Here is a 25,663-nt window from a genome sequence, read left to right on the forward strand (position 1 = left end):
AAGCGACCCGAGTGCCCATCCATCCAGGAGTGCATGAATAAAATGTGGCGCGTGGACACCACGGAGTGCCATTCGGCTGTGAGGAGCAGCGGTGAGAGGGCGCCTCTCGTGTTCTCCTGGCCAGAGCTGGAACCCGTTCCAGTAAGCCAGGTATCCCAAGAATGGACACACGAGCACCACGTGAGCGCGCTCACCAGCAAATTGGTACGAACGGATGGACGCCTAAGTGGACAGAGAGGAGTCACCTTCATCGGGTGGGTGTCGGGCGGGTGGGGGGAGGGGAGGGGCATACACATCCATTAGGCATGGGGTGGGTGCGCACCGACTGGGGGATGGGCGCACTTGAAGCTCTGACCCGAGGGGGGAGGCTTGGAGAGGGCAAGGCACCCGACCTTAACATTGGTACCCCCACAATACGCTGGAACAACATGAGAGGTATATGAATAAGAACACAGGGGGGGCCGGGCGCGGTAGCTCACGCCTGTAATCCTAGCTCTCTGGGAGGCCGAGGCGGGCGGATTGCTCCAGGTCAGGAGTTCGAAACCAGCCTGAGCAAGAGCGAGACCCCGTCTCTACTAAAAATAGAAAGAAATTAATTGGCCAACTAATATATATAGAAAAACAGAGCCGGGCGTGGTGGTGCATGCCTGTAGTCCCAACTACTCGGGAGGCTGAGGCAGCAGGATTGCTTGAGCCCGGAGATTGAGGTTGCTGTGAGCTAGGCTGACGCCATGGCACTCACTCTAGCCTGGGCAGCAAAACGAGACTCTGTCTCAAAAAAAAAAAAAAAAGAACACAGGGGGGAGGGGGGCACGGGCAACACATGTCACCTGAATACTTGTACTCCCATCATCTGCTTGAAGAGAGAGAGAAAAGAAAATGCAATCCTAGAGGTAAGAGACACTTTTTAAAAATAATGAATCCGAAGAGAAAAGTAAAAGGAGGCCTGTGGAGCAGGTCTGGGTGTGACTCCGGATCCCCCAACATCAGGTGCCACCACCAAAGATTCCTGCGTGTAGCCCATAGAACCCCAAAAGCAACGGGACGAGTTCTGGTCACATACTCCCTCAAAATGACATCCTGGCCTTCTTCTGGAACTCCCTCCCCTCTCAGACTCTCAAGGTTTCCTCCAGCGTGTCGGTTCCCACAGAGCAGACCTTTGGTCTGAGACCTGACAGTCCAGATGCCACGCATGCTGCCGCGTGGCGGCGGTGTCGCGGCTTGGGACAAGAGGAGGCCCCACGGTGCGGGCTGGGGCGCCAGGCACCGCGGGCGGGCGCTGAGGGTGGGGGTGACCCCCACCCCGGGCCGCCGCCGCGCTCCCAGAAAGGGGACAGAACAAGAGGCAAAAAAAAAAAAAAAAAAAAGCAGCAGCCTGTGGCACCCGGTATTCCCAGGCGGTCTCCCATCCAAGTACTAACCGGGCCCGACCCTGCTTAGCTTCCGAGACCAGACGAGATCGGGGGCGTTCAGGGTGGTGTGGCCCTAGACGGCGGCGGAGGGCGCCCCTGCCCCGCTCAAGAAGCCGAGCCTCTCTGGGCTTCCCCGCCGCCGCCGCCTCCCGCCCCAGGCCCCGCGCCGGGCCGGGCCGGGCCGGTTGAGTTCGCCGGCCGGGTCCCGCGGGCTCCCAGGGACGGGGGTGATGGGCGGGGCGGGGCGGGGCGGGGGGCTGTCTCTGTATACACACACACACACACACTCACACTCACTCACACTCACACAAGATGCGCCTCCACGGCTGGACTCGCCAAGGTGGAGCCCTCCCAGCCCCCCTCGTCTCCTCGCCCGGCCTCCTTCACCTACCCGCTGCCCACCCCCAGCGCGTCGCTGCCTGCCGCTGACTGCGCACGCGCGGGACGCTCGCCCTTTGACCCCAGCCAGGGGCCGCCCTCCCCCACAACCCCTTTCAGCTGCGCCCCCCCCCCTCGCCCTGTGGGTGGGCTGCCGCCTATTCCCCCGGGCCAGGGCTGGGGCACAGCCAGTGTCTGGGGCGTCTCTCTCTGGGGATGTGTCCCATGGGTGGGGTGGGGTGGCGTGGTTTGGGGGGCGCTGAAGAAATCAGTCCCCTCCATCTCCTACCTCTGGAAAACGCCCAAGCCCGTGGAGAACTGCCGGCACCGCTTCGTGGGGGCCGGGACCCTCCTCCGTGTCCTCCTGTGGCCCAGTCCAAGGGGCCTGGGCCTGGCCGGGGCTGCATTGGACCCCGACCACCCTGGCGTGTGGACTCGCTAAAAATCGGCCATTAGATATTGGATTCCAGCTTCCTGGAGGTCATTTCACTAATGAGTGCACCGGAAAGAGTTTCCTAATCCATCTGTGAGGGTGGCAACTGAAAGAGAATTTGAAAGCTGACAGAATAGGCGAGGGAAGGCATAGGAGATTTCCACACCCAGCAAGGAAGACTTTCCCGAAATGGAAGAAAGAAACGAGCAAACAGAGACACCGGTAGCCCGCCCGGAAAAGAGTCTGCCCCTTAGAGAAAGCACCCTGACCAGGTTCACCCGTGGGTGGGTGGCGAGCTAGCGGCATTCAGAAGAGCGAGGCCCGCAGTCTGTGCGGAAGACACCTGCGCTCGGGTGTGTGTGGCGGCGCGATTCACAAGCAGCTCTAGACGTTAAACCAAGGAGAAGCCAGGGAGTTCCCAACGCCCCAGGTGTCCTCAGCCCACGACTGGCTGCTGTGGGAATGCGAAGCCCGGCTCCTGGTCTCAGAGCGGGGTTCCCAGGAGGATCAGGCTGAAGCTGGGACTCGGCCTCAAAGTGTCCCCTCGCATGGCCACCCCCTTCCCCTTCCTGCTCCTCTACGCCTGGTGCCCCTCCATCCAGGGGCCAGACCTTAAAGAGTCACCGCAAGAGAATCCTGGTCCCAAAGGAGCCTTCTGGGGGACCGGTGCTGAGAGAGGTTGTGGGCATGGCCCGCTGGGGCTCTGCCCGACCCAGGGCTGAGAGATGCCACCTCCCAGCTCTGGGTCCCTGCAGGAAGTGTTGGCAAGCACAGGGCCGGTCCTCCAAAGGCCCAGGTGCAGGGAGCCCAGGCCAAGCAGCCTGTGGAAGAAGCCACTTGCCGTGCCACCCCGGGAACACGACTGCAGGCCCCGGCCCTTCCCACCTCCTCCTCCTCCTCCTCCTCCTCCTCCTCCTCCCCCCCCGGCCCCCCCCCACAGGGCACAGGGCTCAGAGACACCTCAGACTCTTGCTACCCAAAGTGCAAAGGGCATCAGTTGCTCCTCCAACCCCCCCCCCCGCCCAGCAGACCACGTTGTCCAGCCAGCCCCCGGGCCTCCCTGGGGTGCCCAGCACAAAAGTGCAGACACCCACCGGACCCTCAATCTCAGTTTTCGGATGTTTTTGCCACTCTAAGGACCCGCAGGCCAGCTGGGCCTTCGGGCAGGACAGAGAGCCCCGGAATCCGACGTGGAGAGCTGCGTGTACGTCCCCATCAGGAGGCGGTCCCCACCTCCGCGGCTCTCCCCTTGCGGGGAGCGGCAGCCCAGCCGGCAGCCGCAGGGCCTCAGGGAAGACACCAGGCTGGGCCCCCGCGGCACAGCGGGGGCACGTCCCCCGCACTCACGCGACTTAGGGACGGCTGCTGGAGACTGCTGCGGCCACCCTGCTGCCGGGTTTCTGGAGGGCTTCCTGGAAGCAGCGTCCACACCAAGCCCTTGGAAGGCCCAGGCGACGGAGGAGCCGGTCAGGCAGGGGCCGAGGACGGTGAGAGGCCGGGCGGGCGGGAAGGAGCATGTCAGGCAGGGGCAGAGGACGGTGACAGGCCGGGCGGGGAGGAGCCGGTCAGGCGGGGGCCCAGGACAGTGACGGGCCTGGCCGGGGAGGAGTGCGTCAGGCAGGGGCAGAGGAGACGGGGGCTGGGTAAGGGTTAGGGTGACAGTTAGGGCACAATTCACAATCGCAAAGACGTGGAAGCGACCCGAGTGCCCATCCATCCAGGAGTGCATGAATAAAATGTGGCGCGTGGACACCACGGAGTGCCATTCGGCTGTGAGGAGCAGCGGTGAGAGGGCGCCTCTCGTGTTCTCCTGGCCAGAGCTGGAACCCGTTCCAGTAAGCCAGGTATCCCAAGAATGGACACACGAGCACCACGTGAGCGCGCTCACCAGCAAATTGGTACGAACGGATGGACGCCTAAGTGGACAGAGAGGAGTCACCTTCATCGGGTGGGTGTCGGGCGGGTGGGGGGAGGGGAGGGGCATACACATCCATTAGGCATGGGGTGGGTGCGCACCGACTGGGGGATGGGCGCACTTGAAGCTCTGACCCGAGGGGGGAGGCTTGGAGAGGGCAAGGCACCCGACCTTAACATTGGTACCCCCACAATACGCTGGAACAACATGAGAGGTATATGAATAAGAACACAGGGGGGGCCGGGCGCGGTAGCTCACGCCTGTAATCCTAGCTCTCTGGGAGGCCGAGGCGGGCGGATTGCTCCAGGTCAGGAGTTCGAAACCAGCCTGAGCAAGAGCGAGACCCCGTCTCTACTAAAAATAGAAAGAAATTAATTGGCCAACTAATATATATAGAAAAACAGAGCCGGGCGTGGTGGTGCATGCCTGTAGTCCCAACTACTCGGGAGGCTGAGGCAGCAGGATTGCTTGAGCCCGGAGATTGAGGTTGCTGTGAGCTAGGCTGACGCCATGGCACTCACTCTAGCCTGGGCAGCAAAACGAGACTCTGTCTCAAAAAAAAAAAAAAAAGAACACAGGGGGGAGGGGGGCACGGGCAACACATGTCACCTGAATACTTGTACTCCCATCATCTGCTTGAAGAGAGAGAGAAAAGAAAATGCAATCCTAGAGGTAAGAGACACTTTTTAAAAATAATGAATCCGAAGAGAAAAGTAAAAGGAGGCCTGTGGAGCAGGTCTGGGTGTGACTCCGGATCCCCCAACATCAGGTGCCACCACCAAAGATTCCTGCGTGTAGCCCATAGAACCCCAAAAGCAACGGGACGAGTTCTGGTCACATACTCCCTCAAAATGACATCCTGGCCTTCTTCTGGAACTCCCTCCCCTCTCAGACTCTCAAGGTTTCCTCCAGCGTGTCGGTTCCCACAGAGCAGACCTTTGGTCTGAGACCTGACAGTCCAGATGCCACGCATGCTGCCGCGTGGCGGCGGTGTCGCGGCTTGGGACAAGAGGAGGCCCCACGGTGCGGGCTGGGGCGCCAGGCACCGCGGGCGGGCGCTGAGGGTGGGGGTGACCCCCACCCCGGGCCGCCGCCGCGCTCCCAGAAAGGGGACAGAACAAGAGGCAAAAAAAAAAAAAAAAAAAAGCAGCAGCCTGTGGCACCCGGTATTCCCAGGCGGTCTCCCATCCAAGTACTAACCGGGCCCGACCCTGCTTAGCTTCCGAGACCAGACGAGATCGGGGGCGTTCAGGGTGGTGTGGCCCTAGACGGCGGCGGAGGGCGCCCCTGCCCCGCTCAAGAAGCCGAGCCTCTCTGGGCTTCCCCGCCGCCGCCGCCTCCCGCCCCAGGCCCCGCGCCGGGCCGGGCCGGGCCGGTTGAGTTCGCCGGCCGGGTCCCGCGGGCTCCCAGGGACGGGGGTGATGGGCGGGGCGGGGCGGGGCGGGGGGCTGTCTCTGTATACACACACACACACACACTCACACTCACTCACACTCACACAAGATGCGCCTCCACGGCTGGACTCGCCAAGGTGGAGCCCTCCCAGCCCCCCTCGTCTCCTCGCCCGGCCTCCTTCACCTACCCGCTGCCCACCCCCAGCGCGTCGCTGCCTGCCGCTGACTGCGCACGCGCGGGACGCTCGCCCTTTGACCCCAGCCAGGGGCCGCCCTCCCCCACAACCCCTTTCAGCTGCGCCCCCCCCCTCGCCCTGTGGGTGGGCTGCCGCCTATTCCCCCGGGCCAGGGCTGGGGCACAGCCAGTGTCTGGGGCGTCTCTCTCTGGGGATGTGTCCCATGGGTGGGGTGGGGTGGCGTGGTTTGGGGGGCGCTGAAGAAATCAGTCCCCTCCATCTCCTACCTCTGGAAAACGCCCAAGCCCGTGGAGAACTGCCGGCACCGCTTCGTGGGGGCCGGGACCCTCCTCCGTGTCCTCCTGTGGCCCAGTCCAAGGGGCCTGGGCCTGGCCGGGGCTGCATTGGACCCCGACCACCCTGGCGTGTGGACTCGCTAAAAATCGGCCATTAGATATTGGATTCCAGCTTCCTGGAGGTCATTTCACTAATGAGTGCACCGGAAAGAGTTTCCTAATCCATCTGTGAGGGTGGCAACTGAAAGAGAATTTGAAAGCTGACAGAATAGGCGAGGGAAGGCATAGGAGATTTCCACACCCAGCAAGGAAGACTTTCCCGAAATGGAAGAAAGAAACGAGCAAACAGAGACACCGGTAGCCCGCCCGGAAAAGAGTCTGCCCCTTAGAGAAAGCACCCTGACCAGGTTCACCCGTGGGTGGGTGGCGAGCTAGCGGCATTCAGAAGAGCGAGGCCCGCAGTCTGTGCGGAAGACACCTGCGCTAGGGTGTGTGTGGCGGCGCGATTCACAAGCAGCTCTAGACGTTAAACCAAGGAGAAGCCAGGGAGTTCCCAACGCCCCAGGTGTCCTCAGCCCACGACTGGCTGCTGTGGGAATGCGAAGCCCGGCTCCTGGTCTCAGAGCGGGGTTCCCAGGAGGATCAGGCTGAAGCTGGGACTCGGCCTCAAAGTGTCCCCTCGCATGGCCACCCCCTTCCCCTTCCTGCTCCTCTACGCCTGGTGCCCCTCCATCCAGGGGCCAGACCTTAAAGAGTCACCGCAAGAGAATCCTGGTCCCAAAGGAGCCTTCTGGGGGACCGGTGCTGAGAGAGGTTGTGGGCATGGCCCGCTGGGGCTCTGCCCGACCCAGGGCTGAGAGATGCCACCTCCCAGCTCTGGGTCCCTGCAGGAAGTGTTGGCAAGCACAGGGCCGGTCCTCCAAAGGCCCAGGTGCAGGGAGCCCAGGCCAAGCAGCCTGTGGAAGAAGCCACTTGCCGTGCCACCCCGGGAACACGACTGCAGGCCCCGGCCCTTCCCACCTCCTCCTCCTCCTCCTCCTCCTCCTCCCCCCCCGGCCCCCCCCCCACAGGGCACAGGGCTCAGAGACACCTCAGACTCTTGCTACCCAAAGTGCAAAGGGCATCAGTTGCTCCTCCAACCCCCCCCCCCCCGCCCAGCAGACCACGTTGTCCAGCCAGCCCCCGGGCCTCCCTGGGGTGCCCAGCACAAAAGTGCAGACACCCACCGGACCCTCAATCTCAGTTTTCGGATGTTTTTGCCACTCTAAGGACCCGCAGGCCAGCTGGGCCTTCGGGCAGGACAGAGAGCCCCGGAATCCGACGTGGAGAGCTGCGTGTACGTCCCCATCAGGAGGCGGTCCCCACCTCCGCGGCTCTCCCCTTGCGGGGAGCGGCAGCCCAGCCGGCAGCCGCAGGGCCTCAGGGAAGACACCAGGCTGGGCCCCCGCGGCACAGCGGGGGCACGTCCCCCGCACTCACGCGACTTAGGGACGGCTGCTGGAGACTGCTGCGGCCACCCTGCTGCCGGGTTTCTGGAGGGCTTCCTGGAAGCAGCGTCCACACCAAGCCCTTGGAAGGCCCAGGCGACGGAGGAGCCGGTCAGGCAGGGGCCGAGGACGGTGAGAGGCCGGGCGGGCGGGAAGGAGCATGTCAGGCAGGGGCAGAGGACGGTGACAGGCCGGGCGGGGAGGAGCCGGTCAGGCGGGGGCCCAGGACAGTGACGGGCCTGGCCGGGGAGGAGTGCGTCAGGCAGGGGCAGAGGAGACGGGGGCTGGGTAAGGGTTAGGGTGACAGTTAGGGCACAATTCACAATCGCAAAGACGTGGAAGCGACCCGAGTGCCCATCCATCCAGGAGTGCATGAATAAAATGTGGCGCGTGGACACCACGGAGTGCCATTCGGCTGTGAGGAGCAGCGGTGAGAGGGCGCCTCTCGTGTTCTCCTGGCCAGAGCTGGAACCCGTTCCAGTAAGCCAGGTATCCCAAGAATGGACACACGAGCACCACGTGAGCGCGCTCACCAGCAAATTGGTACGAACGGATGGACGCCTAAGTGGACAGAGAGGAGTCACCTTCATCGGGTGGGTGTCGGGCGGGTGGGGGGAGGGGAGGGGCATACACATCCATTAGGCATGGGGTGGGTGCGCACCGACTGGGGGATGGGCGCACTTGAAGCTCTGACCCGAGGGGGGAGGCTTGGAGAGGGCAAGGCACCCGACCTTAACATTGGTACCCCCACAATACGCTGGAACAACATGAGAGGTATATGAATAAGAACACAGGGGGGGCCGGGCGCGGTAGCTCACGCCTGTAATCCTAGCTCTCTGGGAGGCCGAGGCGGGCGGATTGCTCCAGGTCAGGAGTTCGAAACCAGCCTGAGCAAGAGCGAGACCCCGTCTCTACTAAAAATAGAAAGAAATTAATTGGCCAACTAATATATATAGAAAAACAGAGCCGGGCGTGGTGGTGCATGCCTGTAGTCCCAACTACTCGGGAGGCTGAGGCAGCAGGATTGCTTGAGCCCGGAGATTGAGGTTGCTGTGAGCTAGGCTGACGCCATGGCACTCACTCTAGCCTGGGCAGCAAAACGAGACTCTGTCTCAAAAAAAAAAAAAAAAGAACACAGGGGGGAGGGGGGCACGGGCAACACATGTCACCTGAATACTTGTACTCCCATCATCTGCTTGAAGAGAGAGAGAAAAGAAAATGCAATCCTAGAGGTAAGAGACACTTTTTAAAAATAATGAATCCGAAGAGAAAAGTAAAAGGAGGCCTGTGGAGCAGGTCTGGGTGTGACTCCGGATCCCCCAACATCAGGTGCCACCACCAAAGATTCCTGCGTGTAGCCCATAGAACCCCAAAAGCAACGGGACGAGTTCTGGTCACATACTCCCTCAAAATGACATCCTGGCCTTCTTCTGGAACTCCCTCCCCTCTCAGACTCTCAAGGTTTCCTCCAGCGTGTCGGTTCCCACAGAGCAGACCTTTGGTCTGAGACCTGACAGTCCAGATGCCACGCATGCTGCCGCGTGGCGGCGGTGTCGCGGCTTGGGACAAGAGGAGGCCCCACGGTGCGGGCTGGGGCGCCAGGCACCGCGGGCGGGCGCTGAGGGTGGGGGTGACCCCCACCCCGGGCCGCCGCCGCGCTCCCAGAAAGGGGACAGAACAAGAGGCAAAAAAAAAAAAAAAAAAAAGCAGCAGCCTGTGGCACCCGGTATTCCCAGGCGGTCTCCCATCCAAGTACTAACCGGGCCCGACCCTGCTTAGCTTCCGAGACCAGACGAGATCGGGGGCGTTCAGGGTGGTGTGGCCCTAGACGGCGGCGGAGGGCGCCCCTGCCCCGCTCAAGAAGCCGAGCCTCTCTGGGCTTCCCCGCCGCCGCCTCCCGCCCCAGGCCCCGCGCCGGGCCGGGCCGGGCCGGTTGAGTTCGCCGGCCGGGTCCCGCGGGCTCCCAGGGACGGGGGTGATGGGCGGGGCGGGGCGGGGCGGGGGGCTGTCTCTGTATACACACACACACACACTCACACTCACTCACACTCACACAAGATGCGCCTCCACGGCTGGACTCGCCAAGGTGGAGCCCTCCCAGCCCCCCTCGTCTCCTCGCCCGGCCTCCTTCACCTACCCGCTGCCCACCCCCAGCGCGTCGCTGCCTGCCGCTGACTGCGCACGCGCGGGACGCTCGCCCTTTGACCCCAGCCAGGGGCCGCCCTCCCCCACAACCCCTTTCAGCTGCGCCCCCCCCCTCGCCCTGTGGGTGGGCTGCCGCCTATTCCCCCGGGCCAGGGCTGGGGCACAGCCAGTGTCTGGGGCGTCTCTCTCTGGGGATGTGTCCCATGGGTGGGGTGGGGTGGCGTGGTTTGGGGGGCGCTGAAGAAATCAGTCCCCTCCATCTCCTACCTCTGGAAAACGCCCAAGCCCGTGGAGAACTGCCGGCACCGCTTCGTGGGGGCCGGGACCCTCCTCCGTGTCCTCCTGTGGCCCAGTCCAAGGGGCCTGGGCCTGGCCGGGGCTGCATTGGACCCCGACCACCCTGGCGTGTGGACTCGCTAAAAATCGGCCATTAGATATTGGATTCCAGCTTCCTGGAGGTCATTTCACTAATGAGTGCACCGCAAAGAGTTTCCTAATCCATCTGTGAGGGTGGCAACTGAAAGAGAATTTGAAAGCTGACAGAATAGGCGAGGGAAGGCATAGGAGATTTCCACACCCAGCAAGGAAGACTTTCCCGAAATGGAAGAAAGAAACGAGCAAACAGAGACACCGGTAGCCCGCCCGGAAAAGAGTCTGCCCCTTAGAGAAAGCACCCTGACCAGGTTCACCCGTGGGTGGGTGGCGAGCTAGCGGCATTCAGAAGAGCGAGGCCCGCAGTCTGTGCGGAAGACACCTGCGCTCGGGTGTGTGTGGCGGCGCGATTCACAAGCAGCTCTAGACGTTAAACCAAGGAGAAGCCAGGGAGTTCCCAACGCCCCAGGTGTCCTCAGCCCACGACTGGCTGCTGTGGGAATGCGAAGCCCGGCTCCTGGTCTCAGAGCGGGGTTCCCAGGAGGATCAGGCTGAAGCTGGGACTCGGCCTCAAAGTGTCCCCTCGCATGGCCACCCCCTTCCCCTTCCTGCTCCTCTACGCCTGGTGCCCCTCCATCCAGGGGCCAGACCTTAAAGAGTCACCGCAAGAGAATCCTGGTCCCAAAGGAGCCTTCTGGGGGACCGGTGCTGAGAGAGGTTGTGGGCATGGCCCGCTGGGGCTCTGCCCGACCCAGGGCTGAGAGATGCCACCTCCCAGCTCTGGGTCCCTGCAGGAAGTGTTGGCAAGCACAGGGCCGGTCCTCCAAAGGCCCAGGTGCAGGGAGCCCAGGCCAAGCAGCCTGTGGAAGAAGCCACTTGCCGTGCCACCCCGGGAACACGACTGCAGGCCCCGGCCCTTCCCACCTCCTCCTCCTCCTCCTCCTCCTCCTCCCCCCCCGGCCCCCCCCCACAGGGCACAGGGCTCAGAGACACCTCAGACTCTTGCTACCCAAAGTGCAAAGGGCATCAGTTGCTCCTCCAACCCCCCCCCCCGCCCAGCAGACCACGTTGTCCAGCCAGCCCCCGGGCCTCCCTGGGGTGCCCAGCACAAAAGTGCAGACACCCACCGGACCCTCAATCTCAGTTTTCGGATGTTTTTGCCACTCTAAGGACCCGCAGGCCAGCTGGGCCTTCGGGCAGGACAGAGAGCCCCGGAATCCGACGTGGAGAGCTGCGTGTACGTCCCCATCAGGAGGCGGTCCCCACCTCCGCGGCTCTCCCCTTGCGGGGAGCGGCAGCCCAGCCGGCAGCCGCAGGGCCTCAGGGAAGACACCAGGCTGGGCCCCCGCGGCACAGCGGGGGCACGTCCCCCGCACTCACGCGACTTAGGGACGGCTGCTGGAGACTGCTGCGGCCACCCTGCTGCCGGGTTTCTGGAGGGCTTCCTGGAAGCAGCGTCCACACCAAGCCCTTGGAAGGCCCAGGCGACGGAGGAGCCGGTCAGGCAGGGGCCGAGGACGGTGAGAGGCCGGGCGGGCGGGAAGGAGCATGTCAGGCAGGGGCAGAGGACGGTGACAGGCCGGGCGGGGAGGAGCCGGTCAGGCGGGGGCCCAGGACAGTGACGGGCCTGGCCGGGGAGGAGTGCGTCAGGCAGGGGCAGAGGAGACGGGGGCTGGGTAAGGGTTAGGGTGACAGTTAGGGCACAATTCACAATCGCAAAGACGTGGAAGCGACCCGAGTGCCCATCCATCCAGGAGTGCATGAATAAAATGTGGCGCGTGGACACCACGGAGTGCCATTCGGCTGTGAGGAGCAGCGGTGAGAGGGCGCCTCTCGTGTTCTCCTGGCCAGAGCTGGAACCCGTTCCAGTAAGCCAGGTATCCCAAGAATGGACACACGAGCACCACGTGAGCGCGCTCACCAGCAAATTGGTACGAACGGATGGACGCCTAAGTGGACAGAGAGGAGTCACCTTCATCGGGTGGGTGTCGGGCGGGTGGGGGGAGGGGAGGGGCATACACATCCATTAGGCATGGGGTGGGTGCGCACCGACTGGGGGATGGGCGCACTTGAAGCTCTGACCCGAGGGGGGAGGCTTGGAGAGGGCAAGGCACCCGACCTTAACATTGGTACCCCCACAATACGCTGGAACAACATGAGAGGTATATGAATAAGAACACAGGGGGGGCCGGGCGCGGTAGCTCACGCCTGTAATCCTAGCTCTCTGGGAGGCCGAGGCGGGCGGATTGCTCCAGGTCAGGAGTTCGAAACCAGCCTGAGCAAGAGCGAGACCCCGTCTCTACTAAAAATAGAAAGAAATTAATTGGCCAACTAATATATATAGAAAAACAGAGCCGGGCGTGGTGGTGCATGCCTGTAGTCCCAACTACTCGGGAGGCTGAGGCAGCAGGATTGCTTGAGCCCGGAGATTGAGGTTGCTGTGAGCTAGGCTGACGCCATGGCACTCACTCTAGCCTGGGCAGCAAAACGAGACTCTGTCTCAAAAAAAAAAAAAAAAGAACACAGGGGGGAGGGGGGCACGGGCAACACATGTCACCTGAATACTTGTACTCCCATCATCTGCTTGAAGAGAGAGAGAAAAGAAAATGCAATCCTAGAGGTAAGAGACACTTTTTAAAAATAATGAATCCGAAGAGAAAAGTAAAAGGAGGCCTGTGGAGCAGGTCTGGGTGTGACTCCGGATCCCCCAACATCAGGTGCCACCACCAAAGATTCCTGCGTGTAGCCCATAGAACCCCAAAAGCAACGGGACGAGTTCTGGTCACATACTCCCTCAAAATGACATCCTGGCCTTCTTCTGGAACTCCCTCCCCTCTCAGACTCTCAAGGTTTCCTCCAGCGTGTCGGTTCCCACAGAGCAGACCTTTGGTCTGAGACCTGACAGTCCAGATGCCACGCATGCTGCCGCGTGGCGGCGGTGTCGCGGCTTGGGACAAGAGGAGGCCCCACGGTGCGGGCTGGGGCGCCAGGCACCGCGGGCGGGCGCTGAGGGTGGGGGTGACCCCCACCCCGGGCCGCCGCCGCGCTCCCAGAAAGGGGACAGAACAAGAGGCAAAAAAAAAAAAAAAAAAAAGCAGCAGCCTGTGGCACCCGGTATTCCCAGGCGGTCTCCCATCCAAGTACTAACCGGGCCCGACCCTGCTTAGCTTCCGAGACCAGACGAGATCGGGGGCGTTCAGGGTGGTGTGGCCCTAGACGGCGGCGGAGGGCGCCCCTGCCCCGCTCAAGAAGCCGAGCCTCTCTGGGCTTCCCCGCCGCCGCCGCCTCCCGCCCCAGGCCCCGCGCCGGGCCGGGCCGGGCCGGTTGAGTTCGCCGGCCGGGTCCCGCGGGCTCCCAGGGACGGGGGTGATGGGCGGGGCGGGGCGGGGCGGGGGGCTGTCTCTGTATACACACACACACACACTCACACTCACTCACACTCACACAAGATGCGCCTCCACGGCTGGACTCGCCAAGGTGGAGCCCTCCCAGCCCCCCTCGTCTCCTCGCCCGGCCTCCTTCACCTACCCGCTGCCCACCCCCAGCGCGTCGCTGCCTGCCGCTGACTGCGCACGCGCGGGACGCTCGCCCTTTGACCCCAGCCAGGGGCCGCCCTCCCCCACAACCCCTTTCAGCTGCGCCCCCCCCCTCGCCCTGTGGGTGGGCTGCCGCCTATTCCCCCGGGCCAGGGCTGGGGCACAGCCAGTGTCTGGGGCGTCTCTCTCTGGGGATGTGTCCCATGGGTGGGGTGGGGTGGCGTGGTTTGGGGGGCGCTGAAGAAATCAGTCCCCTCCATCTCCTACCTCTGGAAAACGCCCAAGCCCGTGGAGAACTGCCGGCACCGCTTCGTGGGGGCCGGGACCCTCCTCCGTGTCCTCCTGTGGCCCAGTCCAAGGGGCCTGGGCCTGGCCGGGGCTGCATTGGACCCCGACCACCCTGGCGTGTGGACTCGCTAAAAATCGGCCATTAGATATTGGATTCCAGCTTCCTGGAGGTCATTTCACTAATGAGTGCACCGCAAAGAGTTTCCTAATCCATCTGTGAGGGTGGCAACTGAAAGAGAATTTGAAAGCTGACAGAATAGGCGAGGGAAGGCATAGGAGATTTCCACACCCAGCAAGGAAGACTTTCCCGAAATGGAAGAAAGAAACGAGCAAACAGAGACACCGGTAGCCCGCCCGGAAAAGAGTCTGCCCCTTAGAGAAAGCACCCTGACCAGGTTCACCCGTGGGTGGGTGGCGAGCTAGCGGCATTCAGAAGAGCGAGGCCCGCAGTCTGTGCGGAAGACACCTGCGCTCGGGTGTGTGTGGCGGCGCGATTCACAAGCAGCTCTAGACGTTAAACCAAGGAGAAGCCAGGGAGTTCCCAACGCCCCAGGTGTCCTCAGCCCACGACTGGCTGCTGTGGGAATGCGAAGCCCGGCTCCTGGTCTCAGAGCGGGGTTCCCAGGAGGATCAGGCTGAAGCTGGGACTCGGCCTCAAAGTGTCCCCTCGCATGGCCACCCCCTTCCCCTTCCTGCTCCTCTACGCCTGGTGCCCCTCCATCCAGGGGCCAGACCTTAAAGAGTCACCGCAAGAGAATCCTGGTCCCAAAGGAGCCTTCTGGGGGACCGGTGCTGAGAGAGGTTGTGGGCATGGCCCGCTGGGGCTCTGCCCGACCCAGGGCTGAGAGATGCCACCTCCCAGCTCTGGGTCCCTGCAGGAAGTGTTGGCAAGCACAGGGCCGGTCCTCCAAAGGCCCAGGTGCAGGGAGCCCAGGCCAAGCAGCCTGTGGAAGAAGCCACTTGCCGTGCCACCCCGGGAACACGACTGCAGGCCCCGGCCCTTCCCACCTCCTCCTCCTCCTCCCCCCCCGGCCCCCCCCCACAGGGCACAGGGCTCAGAGACACCTCAGACTCTTGCTACCCAAAGTGCAAAGGGCATCAGTTGCTCCTCCAACCCCCCCCCCGCCCAGCAGACCACGTTGTCCAGCCAGCCCCCGGGCCTCCCTGGGGTGCCCAGCACAAAAGTGCAGACACCCACCGGACCCTCAATCTCAGTTTTCGGATGTTTTTGCCACTCTAAGGACCCGCAGGCCAGCTGGGCCTTCGGGCAGGACAGAGAGCCCCGGAATCCGACGTGGAGAGCTGCGTGTACGTCCCCATCAGGAGGCGGTCCCCACCTCCGCGGCTCTCCCCTTGCGGGGAGCGGCAGCCCAGCCGGCAGCCGCAGGGCCTCAGGGAAGACACCAGGCTGGGCCCCCGCGGCACAGCGGGGGCACGTCCCCCGCACTCACGCGACTTAGGGACGGCTGCTGGAGACTGCTGCGGCCACCCTGCTGCCGGGTTTCTGGAGGGCTTCCTGGAAGCAGCGTCCACACCAAGCCCTTGGAAGGCCCAGGCGACGGAGGAGCCGGTCAGGCAGGGGCCGAGGACGGTGAGAGGCCGGGCGGGCGGGAAGGAGCATGTCAGGCAGGGGCAGAGGACGGTGACAGGCCGGGCGGGGAGGAGCCGGTCAGGCGGGGGCCCAGGACAGTGACGGGCCTGGCCGGGGAGGAGTGCGTCAGGCAGGGGCAGAGGAGACGGGGGCTGGGTAAGGGTTAGGGTGACAGTTAGGGCACAATTCACAATCGCAAAGACGTGGAAGCGACCCGAGTGCCCATCCATCCAGGAGTGCATGAATAAAATGTGGCGCGTGGACACCACGGAGTGCCATTCGGCTGTGAGGAGCAGCGGTGAGAGGGCGCCTCTCGTGTTCTCCTGGCCAGAGCTGGAACCCGTTCCAGTAAGCCAGGTATCCCAAGAATGGACACACGAGCACCACGTGAGCGCGCTCACCAGCAAATTGGTACGAACGGATGGACGCCTAAGTGGACAGAGAGGAGTCACCTTCATCGGGTGGGTGTCGGGCGGGTGGGGGGAGGGGAGGGGCATACACATCCATTAGGCATGGGGTGGGTGCGCACCGACTGGGGGATGGGCGCACTTGAAGCTCTGACCCGAGGGGGGAGGCTTGGAGAGGGCAAGGCACCCGACCTTAACATTGGTACCCCCACAATACGCTGGAACAACATGAGAGGTATATGAATAAGAACACAGGGGGGGCCGGGCGCGGTAGCTCACGCCTGTAATCCTAGCTCTCTGGGAGGCCGAGGCGGGCGGATTGCTCCAGGTCAGGAGTTCGAAACCAGCCTGAGCAAGAGCGAGACCCCGTCTCTACTAAAAATAGAAAGAAATTAATTGGCCAACTAATATATATAGAAAAACAGAGCCGGGCGTGGTGGTGCATGCCTGTAGTCCCAACTACTCGGGAGGCTGAGGCAGCAGGATTGCTTGAGCCCGGAGATTGAGGTTGCTGTGAGCTAGGCTGACGCCATGGCACTCACTCTAGCCTGGGCAGCAAAACGAGACTCTGTCTCAAAAAAAAAAAAAAAAGAACACAGGGGGGAGGGGGGCACGGGCAACACATGTCACCTGAATACTTGTACTCCCATCATCTGCTTGAAGAGAGAGAGAAAAGAAAATGCAATCCTAGAGGTAAGAGACACTTTTTAAAAATAATGAATCCGAAGAGAAAAGTAAAAGGAGGCCTGTGGAGCAGGTCTGGGTGTGACTCCGGATCCCCCAACATCAGGTGCCACCACCAAAGATTCCTGCGTGTAGCCCATAGAACCCCAAAAGCAACGGGACGAGTTCTGGTCACATACTCCCTCAAAATGACATCCTGGCCTTCTTCTGGAACTCCCTCCCCTCTCAGACTCTCAAGGTTTCCTCCAGCGTGTCGGTTCCCACAGAGCAGACCTTTGGTCTGAGACCTGACAGTCCAGATGCCACGCATGCTGCCGCGTGGCGGCGGTGTCGCGGCTTGGGACAAGAGGAGGCCCCACGGTGCGGGCTGGGGCGCCAGGCACCGCGGGCGGGCGCTGAGGGTGGGGGTGACCCCCACCCCGGGCCGCCGCCGCGCTCCCAGAAAGGGGACAGAACAAGAGGCAAAAAAAAAAAAAAAAAAAAGCAGCAGCCTGTGGCACCCGGTATTCCCAGGCGGTCTCCCATCCAAGTACTAACCGGGCCCGACCCTGCTTAGCTTCCGAGACCAGACGAGATCGGGGGCGTTCAGGGTGGTGTGGCCCTAGACGGCGGCGGAGGGCGCCCCTGCCCCGCTCAAGAAGCCGAGCCTCTCTGGGCTTCCCCGCCGCCGCCGCCTCCCGCCCCAGGCCCCGCGCCGGGCCGGGCCGGGCCGGTTGAGTTCGCCGGCCGGGTCCCGCGGGCTCCCAGGGACGGGGGTGATGGGCGGGGCGGGGCGGGGCGGGGGGCTGTCTCTGTATACACACACACACACACTCACACTCACTCACACTCACACAAGATGCGCCTCCACGGCTGGACTCGCCAAGGTGGAGCCCTCCCAGCCCCCCTCGTCTCCTCGCCCGGCCTCCTTCACCTACCCGCTGCCCACCCCCAGCGCGTCGCTGCCTGCCGCTGACTGCGCACGCGCGGGACGCTCGCCCTTTGACCCCAGCCAGGGGCCGCCCTCCCCCACAACCCCTTTCAGCTGCGCCCCCCCCCTCGCCCTGTGGGTGGGCTGCCGCCTATTCCCCCGGGCCAGGGCTGGGGCACAGCCAGTGTCTGGGGCGTCTCTCTCTGGGGATGTGTCCCATGGGTGGGGTGGGGTGGCGTGGTTTGGGGGGCGCTGAAGAAATCAGTCCCCTCCATCTCCTACCTCTGGAAAACGCCCAAGCCCGTGGAGAACTGCCGGCACCGCTTCGTGGGGGCCGGGACCCTCCTCCGTGTCCTCCTGTGGCCCAGTCCAAGGGGCCTGGGCCTGGCCGGGGCTGCATTGGACCCCGACCACCCTGGCGTGTGGACTCGCTAAAAATCGGCCATTAGATATTGGATTCCAGCTTCCTGGAGGTCATTTCACTAATGAGTGCACCGCAAAGAGTTTCCTAATCCATCTGTGAGGGTGGCAACTGAAAGAGAATTTGAAAGCTGACAGAATAGGCGAGGGAAGGCATAGGAGATTTCCACACCCAGCAAGGAAGACTTTCCCGAAATGGAAGAAAGAAACGAGCAAACAGAGACACCGGTAGCCCGCCCGGAAAAGAGTCTGCCCCTTAGAGAAAGCACCCTGACCAGGTTCACCCGTGGGTGGGTGGCGAGCTAGCGGCATTCAGAAGAGCGAGGCCCGCAGTCTGTGCGGAAGACACCTGCGCTCGGGTGTGTGTGGCGGCGCGATTCACAAGCAGCTCTAGACGTTAAACCAAGGAGAAGCCAGGGAGTTCCCAACGCCCCAGGTGTCCTCAGCCCACGACTGGCTGCTGTGGGAATGCGAAGCCCGGCTCCTGGTCTCAGAGCGGGGTTCCCAGGAGGATCAGGCTGAAGCTGGGACTCGGCCTCAAAGTGTCCCCTCGCATGGCCACCCCCTTCCCCTTCCTGCTCCTCTACGCCTGGTGCCCCTCCATCCAGGGGCCAGACCTTAAAGAGTCACCGCAAGAGAATCCTGGTCCCAAAGGAGCCTTCTGGGGGACCGGTGCTGAGAGAGGTTGTGGGCATGGCCCGCTGGGGCTCTGCCCGACCCAGGGCTGAGAGATGCCACCTCCCAGCTCTGGGTCCCTGCAGGAAGTGTTGGCAAGCACAGGGCCGGTCCTCCAAAGGCCCAGGTGCAGGGAGCCCAGGCCAAGCAGCCTGTGGAAGAAGCCACTTGCCGTGCCACCCCGGGAACACGACTGCAGGCCCCGGCCCTTCCCACCTCCTCCTCCTCCTCCTCCTCCTCCTCCCCCCCCGGCCCCCCCCCACAGGGCACAGGGCTCAGAGACACCTCAGACTCTTGCTACCCAAAGTGCAAAGGGCATCAGTTGCTCCTCCAACCCCCCCCCCGCCCAGCAGACCACGTTGTCCAGCCAGCCCCCGGGCCTCCCTGGGGTGCCCAGCACAAAAGTGCAGACACCCACCGGACCCTCAATCTCAGTTTTCGGATGTTTTTGCCACTCTAAGGACCCGCAGGCCAGCTGGGCCTTCGGGCAGGACAGAGAGCCCCGGAATCCGACGTGGAGAGCTGCGTGTACGTCCCCATCAGGAGGCGGTCCCCACCTCCGCGGCTCTCCCCTTGCGGGGAGCGGCAGCCCAGCCGGCAGCCGCAGGGCCTCAGGGAAGACACCAGGCTGGGCCCCCGCGGCACAGCGGGGGCACGTCCCCCGCACTCACGCGACTTAGGGACGGCTGCTGGAGACTGCTGCGGCCACCCTGCTGCCGGGTTTCTGGAGGGCTTCCTGGAAGCAGCGTCCACACCAAGCCCTTGGAAGGCCCAGGCGACGGAGGAGCCGGTCAGGCAGGGGCCAAGGACGGTGAGAGGCCGGGCGGGCGGGAAGGAGCATGTCAGGCAGGGGCAGAGGACGGTGACAGGCCGGGCGGGGAGGAGCCGGTCAGGCGGGGGCCCAGGACAGTGACGGGCCTGGCCGGGGAGGAGTGCGTCAGGCAGGGGCAGAGGAGACGGGGGCTGGGTAAGGGTTAGGGTGACAGTTAGGGCACAATTCACAATCGCAAAGACGTGGAAGCGACCCGAGTGCCCATCCATCCAGGAGTGCATGAATAAAATGTGGCGCGTGGACACCACGGAGTGCCATTCGGCTGTGAGGAGCAGCGGTGAGAGGGCGCCTCTCGTGTTCTCCTGGCCAGAGCTGGAACCCGTTCCAGTAAGCCAGGTATCCCAAGAATGGACACACGAGCACCACGTGAGCGCGCTCACCGGCAAATTGGTACGAACGGATGGACGCCTAAGTGGACAGAGAGGAGTCACCTTCATCGGGTGGGTGTCGGGCGGGTGGGGGGAGGGGAGGGGCATACACATCCATTAGGCATGGGGTGGGTGCGCACCGACTGGGGGATGGGCGCACTTGAAGCTCTGACCCGAGGGGGGAGGCTTGGAGAGGGCAAGGCACCCGACCTTAACATTGGTACCCCCACAATACGCTGGAACAACATGAGAGGTATATGAATAAGAACACAGGGGGGGCCGGGCGCGGTAGCTCACGCCTGTAATCCTAGCTCTCTGGGAGGCCGAGGCGGGCGGATTGCTCCAGGTCAGGAGTTCGAAACCAGCCTGAGCAAGAGCGAGACCCCGTCTCTACTAAAAATAGAAAGAAATTAATTGGCCAACTAATATATATAGAAAAACAGAGCCGGGCGTGGTGGTGCATGCCTGTAGTCCCAACTACTCGGGAGGCTGAGGCAGCAGGATTGCTTGAGCCCGGAGATTGAGGTTGCTGTGAGCTAGGCTGACGCCATGGCACTCACTCTAGCCTGGGCAGCAAAACGAGACTCTGTCTCAAAAAAAAAAAAAAAAAAAACACAGGGGGGAGGGGGGCACGGGCAACACATGTCACCTGAATACTTGTACTCCCATCATCTGCTTGAAGAGAGAGAGAAAAGAAAATGCAATCCTAGAGGTAAGAGACACTTTTTAAAAATAATGAATCCGAAGAGAAAAGTAAAAGGAGGCCTGTGGAGCAGGTCTGGGTGTGACTCCGGATCCCCCAACATCAGGTGCCACCACCAAAGATTCCTGCGTGTAGCCCATAGAACCCCAAAAGCAACGGGACGAGTTCTGGTCACATACTCCCTCAAAATGACATCCTGGCCTTCTTCTGGAACTCCCTCCCCTCTCAGACTCTCAAGGTTTCCTCCAGCGTGTCGGTTCCCACAGAGCAGACCTTTGGTCTGAGACCTGACAGTCCAGATGCCACGCATGCTGCCGCGTGGCGGCGGTGTCGCGGCTTGGGACAAGAGGAGGCCCCACGGTGCGGGCTGGGGCGCCAGGCACCGCGGGCGGGCGCTGAGGGTGGGGGTGACCCCCACCCCGGGCCGCCGCCGCGCTCCCAGAAAGGGGACAGAACAAGAGGCAAAAAAAAAAAAAAAAAAAGCAGCAGCCTGTGGCACCCGGTATTCCCAGGCGGTCTCCCATCCAAGTACTAACCGGGCCCGACCCTGCTTAGCTTCCGAGACCAGACGAGATCGGGGGCGTTCAGGGTGGTGTGGCCCTAGACGGCGGCGGAGGGCGCCCCTGCCCCGCTCAAGAAGCCGAGCCTCTCTGGGCTTCCCCGCCGCCGCCTCCCGCCCCAGGCCCCGCGCCGGGCCGGGCCGGGCCGGTTGAGTTCGCCGGCCGGGTCCCGCGGGCTCCCAGGGACGGGGGTGATGGGCGGGGCGGGGCGGGGCGGGGGGCTGTCTCTGTATACACACACACACACACTCACACTCACTCACACTCACACAAGATGCGCCTCCACGGCTGGACTCGCCAAGGTGGAGCCCTCCCAGCCCCCCTCGTCTCCTCGCCCGGCCTCCTTCACCTACCCGCTGCCCACCCCCAGCGCGTCGCTGCCTGCCGCTGACTGCGCACGCGCGGGACGCTCGCCCTTTGACCCCAGCCAGGGGCCGCCCTCCCCCACAACCCCTTTCAGCTGCGCCCCCCCCCTCGCCCTGTGGGTGGGCTGCCGCCTATTCCCCCGGGCCAGGGCTGGGGCACAGCCAGTGTCTGGGGCGTCTCTCTCTGGGGATGTGTCCCATGGGTGGGGTGGGGTGGCGTGGTTTGGGGGGCGCTGAAGAAATCAGTCCCCTCCATCTCCTACCTCTGGAAAACGCCCAAGCCCGTGGAGAACTGCCGGCACCGCTTCGTGGGGGCCGGGACCCTCCTCCGTGTCCTCCTGTGGCCCAGTCCAAGGGGCCTGGGCCTGGCCGGGGCTGCATTGGACCCCGACCACCCTGGCGTGTGGACTCGCTAAAAATCGGCCATTAGATATTGGATTCCAGCTTCCTGGAGGTCATTTCACTAATGAGTGCACCGCAAAGAGTTTCCTAATCCATCTGTGAGGGTGGCAACTGAAAGAGAATTTGAAAGCTGACAGAATAGGCGAGGGAAGGCATAGGAGATTTCCACACCCAGCAAGGAAGACTTTCCCGAAATGGAAGAAAGAAACGAGCAAACAGAGACACCGGTAGCCCGCCCGGAAAAGAGTCTGCCCCTTAGAGAAAGCACCCTGACCAGGTTCACCCGTGGGTGGGTGGCGAGCTAGCGGCATTCAGAAGAGCGAGGCCCGCAGTCTGTGCGGAAGACACCTGCGCTCGGGTGTGTGTGGCGGCGCGATTCACAAGCAGCTCTAGACGTTAAACCAAGGAGAAGCCAGGGAGTTCCCAACGCCCCAGGTGTCCTCAGCCCACGACTGGCTGCTGTGGGAATGCGAAGCCCGGCTCCTGGTCTCAGAGCGGGGTTCCCAGGAGGATCAGGCTGAAGCTGGGACTCGGCCTCAAAGTGTCCCCTCGCATGGCCACCCCCTTCCCCTTCCTGCTCCTCTACGCCTGGTGCCCCTCCATCCAGGGGCCAGACCTTAAAGAGTCACCGCAAGAGAATCCTGGTCCCAAAGGAGCCTTCTGGGGGACCGGTGCTGAGAGAGGTTGTGGGCATGGCCCGCTGGGGCTCTGCCCGACCCAGGGCTGAGAGATGCCACCTCCCAGCTCTGGGTCCCTGCAGGAAGTGTTGGCAAGCACAGGGCCGGTCCTCCAAAGGCCCAGGTGCAGGGAGCCCAGGCCAAGCAGCCTGTGGAAGAAGCCACTTGCCGTGCCACCCCGGGAACACGACTGCAGGCCCCGGCCCTTCCCACCTCCTCCTCCTCCTCCTCCTCCTCCTCCCCCCCCGGCCCCCCCCCACAGGGCACAGGGCTCAGAGACACCTCAGACTCTTGCTACCCAAAGTGCAAAGGGCATCAGTTGCTCCTCCAACCCCCCCCCCGCCCAGCAGACCACGTTGTCCAGCCAGCCCCCGGGCCTCCCTGGGGTGCCCAGCACAAAAGTGCAGACACCCACCGGACCCTCAATCTCAGTTTTCGGATGTTTTTGCCACTCTAAGGACCCGCAGGCCAGCTGGGCCTTCGGGCAGGACAGAGAGCCCCGGAATCCGACGTGGAGAGCTGCGTGTACGTCCCCATCAGGAGGCGGTCCCCACCTCCGCGGCTCTCCCCTTGCGGGGAGCGGCAGCCCAGCCGGCAGCCGCAGGGCCTCAGGGAAGACACCAGGCTGGGCCCCCGCGGCACAGCGGGGGCACGTCCCCCGCACTCACGCGACTTAGGGACGGCTGCTGGAGACTGCTGCGGCCACCCTGCTGCCGGGTTTCTGGAGGGCTTCCTGGAAGCAGCGTCCACACCAAGCCCTTGGAAGGCCCAGGCGACGGAGGAGCCGGTCAGGCAGGGGCCGAGGACGGTGAGAGGCCGGGCGGGCGGGAAGGAGCATGTCAGGCAGGGGCAGAGGACGGTGACAGGCCGGGCGGGGAGGAGCCGGTCAGGCGGGGGCCCAGGACAGTGACGGGCCTGGCCGGGGAGGAGTGCGTCAGGCAGGGGCAGAGGAGACGGGGGCTGGGTAAGGGTTAGGGTGACAGTTAGGGCACAATTCACAATCGCAAAGACGTGGAAGCGACCCGAGTGCCCATCCATCCAGGAGTGCATGAATAAAATGTGGCGCGTGGACACCACGGAGTGCCATTCGGCTGTGAGGAGCAGCGGTGAGAGGGCGCCTCTCGTGTTCTCCTGGCCAGAGCTGGAACCCGTTCCAGTAAGCCAGGTATCCCAAGAATGGACACACGAGCACCACGTGAGCGCGCTCACCAGCAAATTGGTACGAACGGATGGACGCCTAAGTGGACAGAGAGGAGTCACCTTCATCGGGTGGGTGTCGGGCGGGTGGGGGGAGGGGAGGGGCATACACATCCATTAGGCATGGGGTGGGTGCGCACCGACTGGGGGATGGGCGCACTTGAAGCTCTGACCCGAGGGGGGAGGCTTGGAGAGGGCAAGGCACCCGACCTTAACATTGGTACCCCCACAATACGCTGGAACAACATGAGAGGTATATGAATAAGAACACAGGGGGGGCCGGGCGCGGTAGCTCACGCCTGTAATCCTAGCTCTCTGGGAGGCCGAGGCGGGCGGATTGCTCCAGGTCAGGAGTTCGAAACCAGCCTGAGCAAGAGCGAGACCCCGTCTCTACTAAAAATAGAAAGAAATTAATTGGCCAACTAATATATATAGAAAAACAGAGCCGGGCGTGGTGGTGCATGCCTGTAGTCCCAACTACTCGGGAGGCTGAGGCAGCAGGATTGCTTGAGCCCGGAGATTGAGGTTGCTGTGAGCTAGGCTGACGCCATGGCACTCACTCTAGCCTGGGCAGCAAAACGAGACTCTGTCTCAAAAAAAAAAAAAAAAGAACACAGGGGGGAGGGGGGCACGGGCAACACATGTCACCTGAATACTTGTACTCCCATCATCTGCTTGAAGAGAGAGAGAAAAGAAAATGCAATCCTAGAGGTAAGAGACACTTTTTAAAAATAATGAATCCAGGCCGGGCGCTGTGGCTCACGCCTGTAATCCTAGCTCTTGGGAGGCCGAGGCGGGCGGATTGCTCAAGGTCAGGAGTTCAAAACCAGCCTGAGCAAGAGTGAGACCCCGTCTCTACTATAAATACAAAGAAATTAATTGGCCAACTGATATATATATAAAAAATTAGCCGGGCATGGTGGCGCATGCCTGTAGTCCCAGCTACCCGGGAGGCTGAGGCAGAAGGATCGCTCGAGCCCAGGAGTTTGAGGTTGCTGTGAGCTAGGCTGACGCCACGGCACTCACTCTAGCCTGGGCAACAAAGTGAGACTCTGTCTCAAAAAAAAAAAAAAAAAAAAAATAAAAAAAAAAAAAAAAAATAATGAATCCGAAGAGAAAAGTAAAAGGAGGCCTGTGGAGCAGGTCTGGGTGTGACTCCGGATCCCCCAACATCAGGTGCCACCACCAAAGATTCCTGCGTGTAGCCCATAGAACCCCAAAAGCAACGGGACGAGTTCTGGTCACATACTCCCTCAAAATGACATCCTGGCCTTCTTCTGGAACTCCCTCCCCTCTCAGACTCTCAAGGTTTCCTCCAGCGTGTCGGTTCCCACAGAGCAGACCTTTGGTCTGAGACCTGACAGTCCAGATGCCACGCATGCTGCCGCGTGGCGGCGGTGTCGCGGCTTGGGACAAGAGGAGGCCCCACGGTGCGGGCTGGGGCGCCAGGCACCGCGGGCGGGCGCTGAGGGTGGGGGTGACCCCCACCCCGGGCCGCCGCCGCGCTCCCAGAAAGGGGACAGAACAAGAGGCAAAAAAAAAAAAAAAAAAAAGCAGCAGCCTGTGGCACCCGGTATTCCCAGGCGGTCTCCCATCCAAGTACTAACCGGGCCCGACCCTGCTTAGCTTCCGAGACCAGACGAGATCGGGGGGGTTCAGGGTGGTGTGGCCCTAGACGGCGGCGGAGGGCGCCCCTGCCCCGCTCAAGAAGCCGAGCCTCTCTGGGCTTCCCCGCCGCCGCCGCCTCCCGCCCCAGGCCCCGCGCCGGGCCGGGCCGGGCCGGTTGAGTTCGCCGGCCGGGTCCCGCGGGCTCCCAGGGACGGGGGTGATGGGCGGGGCGGGGCGGGGCGGGGGGCTGTCTCTGTATACACACACACACACACTCACACTCACTCACACTCACACAAGATGCGCCTCCACGGCTGGACTCGCCAAGGTGGAGCCCTCCCAGCCCCCCTCGTCTCCTCGCCCGGCCTCCTTCACCTACCCGCTGCCCACCCCCAGCGCGTCGCTGCCTGCCGCTGACTGCGCACGCGCGGG

General features: G+C 62.9%; 6 non-coding genes and 1 pseudogene across 6 annotated transcripts; all 7 read right to left on the reverse strand.

Moving 5' to 3' along the window:
- Positions 1-1,372: 1,372 nt before the first annotated feature.
- On the reverse strand, positions 1,373-1,491 carry LOC142864176 (5S ribosomal RNA). Its single transcript, XR_012914761.1, has one exon. It is a non-coding gene; the product is annotated as a 5S ribosomal RNA (ribosomal RNA).
- Positions 1,492-5,289: 3,798 nt separating this feature from the next.
- Positions 5,290-5,408, reverse strand: LOC142864177 (5S ribosomal RNA). The gene has a single exon (XR_012914762.1). It is a non-coding gene; the product is annotated as a 5S ribosomal RNA (ribosomal RNA).
- Positions 5,409-9,202: 3,794 nt separating this feature from the next.
- On the reverse strand, positions 9,203-9,321 carry LOC142864178 (5S ribosomal RNA). Its single transcript, XR_012914763.1, has one exon. It is a non-coding gene; the product is annotated as a 5S ribosomal RNA (ribosomal RNA).
- A 3,786-nt stretch (positions 9,322-13,107) lies between these two features.
- LOC142864179 (5S ribosomal RNA) lies at positions 13,108-13,226 on the reverse strand. The gene has a single exon (XR_012914764.1). It is a non-coding gene; the product is annotated as a 5S ribosomal RNA (ribosomal RNA).
- Positions 13,227-17,002: 3,776 nt separating this feature from the next.
- LOC142864181 (5S ribosomal RNA) lies at positions 17,003-17,121 on the reverse strand. Its single transcript, XR_012914766.1, has one exon. It is a non-coding gene; the product is annotated as a 5S ribosomal RNA (ribosomal RNA).
- Positions 17,122-20,909: 3,788 nt separating this feature from the next.
- LOC142864182 (5S ribosomal RNA) lies at positions 20,910-21,028 on the reverse strand. Its single transcript, XR_012914767.1, has one exon. It is a non-coding gene; the product is annotated as a 5S ribosomal RNA (ribosomal RNA).
- A 4,153-nt stretch (positions 21,029-25,181) lies between these two features.
- On the reverse strand, positions 25,182-25,300 carry LOC142864214 (uncharacterized; annotated as a pseudogene).
- Between the last annotated feature and the right edge of the window lie 363 nt (positions 25,301-25,663).

This window comes from Microcebus murinus, chromosome 24 (assembly GCF_040939455.1).
Source record: "Microcebus murinus isolate Inina chromosome 24, M.murinus_Inina_mat1.0, whole genome shotgun sequence".
Classification (NCBI taxonomy): domain Eukaryota; kingdom Metazoa; phylum Chordata; class Mammalia; order Primates; family Cheirogaleidae; genus Microcebus; species Microcebus murinus.